Source organism: Protomyctophum bolini, assembly GCF_963924005.1.
Source record: "Protomyctophum bolini genome assembly, chromosome: 13".
In the NCBI taxonomy this organism is placed as follows: domain Eukaryota; kingdom Metazoa; phylum Chordata; class Actinopteri; order Myctophiformes; family Myctophidae; genus Protomyctophum; species Protomyctophum bolini.
The window spans coordinates 32,664,096-32,667,301 of NC_137874.1; the positions used below are offsets into that span (position 1 = coordinate 32,664,096).

Here is a 3,206-nt window from a genome sequence, read left to right on the forward strand (position 1 = left end):
AATAGCTAATATTTAGCGGTTGTAATAGTAACAGCAGTAGTGGTGGTATAGTAGTTAGTAGTCTCTGATAGTAAGTAGCGTAATAGTAGTGATTTCGAACGTGCGCAGCGTCGGACTCGAAATTCCACTGGCTGGCTTTGTTTTTAGAAATCGTTATGAAGTACAGATGCAATCCCAGCTGTGTGAACCACTTTGGGTGTGCAGTGAACATTTCACCAACGCAGATATCTTCCAGTTCAACCGCAATCTAATGGAAGAATTGACGCGGAGCATCATCATCATCGAAGCAGAAGTTGCAGAACAGAGGTATGTCATTATTGTCATAATAAACTAAAGCTACAATGCTGTGTACAGTACACCAGACACTGAATGAATGGCGATTGCATTACAGGAGGAGACCACATGCATTTCCTTTCAAAATACATGGTTGTTGTTACACGTGGTTGTTGTTGTGATGTCTATAAATTAATTTGACATACCGAGTGTCTCTGATGCTTACAGCATTATAAATATTTTGTTGCTGTTTGTAACTGGAACACCCTCCACATAAACGCCACCATTTTTCCTAGCTCTGGTCCATAGCCTCAGAGTAAGGCTATGGAACAGAGCTAAATTTTTCCATATCAAGCTGCAAACTACAAACCAAACATAAAAGCATTTAAAACCGGGAAAGCATCTGTATTTGCATTGGCTATTCAAAAACAGCAGATATACTTGGGTTGGTGCCGTGCTGCGAGCTTGTACATTTGCTATTTTTCAAATGTTTTGCTAAAATAAAAAACCTTATTGTTTACCATATTGTCTCATGATTGGTCAGAGGCCCATAATTGCATAATACTTTATTTGTTGCAGGAGCTGAGGTCTCGGTGGCTGTCTTCAACTCAAGAGATGAAGAAGTGGCTTTCAAGGAACTCCCAAGTATACAGTATATTTATTATATAGATACAATTTACTTTGTATGTTGCTATTGAACACAATCTGGATTGATAAAAGAATGTGATCTCATTTTCAAATATTAGACATGTACTACTCCTAAGCCTTTACCAATATTGTTGTGCAAGTACAATTTTAATTCTGGACTTTTACTTGTAACAGAGTATTTTTATATAGCAATATTGATTAGATCCTTTTTCTTCTGGGATTCTTGCACACTGTCCGATTTTTGTAATCTGAGTAGGAGGACAAACTTTGCCTGTGTGGCCTTGTTTTTTAAACCTTATGTTACAGTACAATAAAACACATTCACTGACAAAGTCACACTTATTTCCATTGTGGTCTTGTTTGTATAAACAGACATGTGAATGATTTGTATCACGGTGGCCTTTGATGCAATATTGACAGTTTGAGCCTCAGAGTATTAGGAATTGGTCAAAATGTATAAATACAATAGGCCTACATGAGAAAAAATAAAACAAACTTGACATCAAATCAACTATCTTTTAATAGTACTGATTTACATAAATCTATAAAAACAGGGGTCTATGGTTGAACTGGAAACTAACAAACTACATGTACAATCATACAAGTGCATTAGTCAGAGGTCACTGAGGCAGGTGGTTCTGCATGATGACATCTCGCTGGAGCAGCTTCTGGCCAGGACAGGAGACGCACATGCTGTGGTGAGACAAGACAAGAGTCAGTAATGGTGAAAGCACTAAATGATTACTGGAATGGACGACTGAGTGTGTAGGCTATGTGCAGTATGTTTCATGTGATGTACACTTGGGTATTGGACTGTTAAGATTACCGACCAAATTAGTAGGTAGGCTACAACTATATCAAATATCAATGATAATAATAAGCAGACTTGGCAACCTGACTTGTAGAAAGTATTCACACAATCATGTTACCAAGATTGCCTTTTTTTACCTTTAGAAATATTGCATGAATCAGAGCCTGTCAGTCAGTAGATGATGCAAAAACACTGATCCATGCCTTTGTTTTTTCTGGGCTCGATTACTGCAATTCTGGACTGCAGAATACTGCCAAAGAAAACAACGGAATCTGTGACCTTCCAACCTACATGACTGCCTTCTATTTCAATGTTTTATGCCTTGCGTTTTTCTCTCCATTGCTCTGTAAAGCACTTTGAGCTGCATTGCATGTCATAAAAGGTGCTATACAAATAGTTTGATTATGAATCAGTGCAAGGCACTTTGCTTGAGTAATTTGTACAATGTTGTCATCAGTTTTATAGTATAGTTTGTTGCTTACTTTTGATAATTATCTTTTTTTCTTCTTTTGAGATATTACAAAAGGTTAAAAGTCAATTCGCTGTCATCTGTTGTGATTTACAGATACAATTCAGTGAAACAGTGTGTGAGACACAGTAGGCCTATAGTATAAATGACAGTATATTTACGGGACTTTGGTTGACCACTGGTCTTTGTAAAAGCATATATAAATATGTGAACCTTTATTGAAAATGATATTCCCTCTAGTTTTCTAGGGGGTCAAACTAAATACAGCAAATACAGTAATGTGCTTTATGTATGAAGTTTGAGTTGAGTATGTATGGCTCACCATCAGTCCATCAAAGACATCTTCAGCTTCATCAGCCTTCTGTAGTACCATCTGGGCTGACCTAAGTGAATGAATGGACACAGGTATAACACTTGAATGTTTACATTGCTAACCCTGAAACATACGAGCCCATGGCTAATACTGTACATTGCTTCAGATGGCATGCCATACATACAGTTTTGAATTGAATGAATGAATAGAAGATGTTTGGACCGAAAAGTTGTAGGCTGAAGCCGTGCCTATATCCTCTGACACTTATGTAAACAATACGGTGTGGCGACACACACACACACACACACACACACACATATAAGCTGTAAATACATTGAACACTTACTTAAATCTGAATGTCCCTCTTGGTCCATCGGGCTTCGGTTGCAACTTCCAGTTTGAGGCATCCTGAACGCATGTCCCCACTTCTCAGTAAAACAGTCAACACTATCTGGGCTTTTCCTGGGCAGAAAAGTTTGTGTGTGCGACGTACTGGTTCAGGGAAAGCTACTAGCTACTATAGCTTGGTCGCTCCAGCAGGCATCAGTCCATCCACAGCAACTAGCAGTGTTGTCCTCGTCAATGCATTCCTTCCTCCGTATATTTCTGGTTCATAATATAACGACCCTAACGCAGATTCTGCCAATATGTATTTAAAATGATCTCGTCCAAAAACTCCCATGGAGTAGCCA

General features: G+C 38.4%; 1 long non-coding RNA gene across 1 annotated transcript; it reads right to left on the bottom strand.

The window, feature by feature from the left end:
• Nucleotides 1-1,883: 1,883 nt before the first annotated feature.
• Nucleotides 1,884-2,968, bottom strand: LOC308326764. Its single transcript, XR_013965123.1, has 3 exons — nucleotides 2,861-2,968; nucleotides 2,524-2,584; nucleotides 1,884-1,982 (listed from the first exon to the last, which is right to left on the bottom strand). It is a non-coding gene; the product is annotated as an uncharacterized lncRNA (long non-coding RNA).
• Between the last annotated feature and the right edge of the window lie 238 nt (nucleotides 2,969-3,206).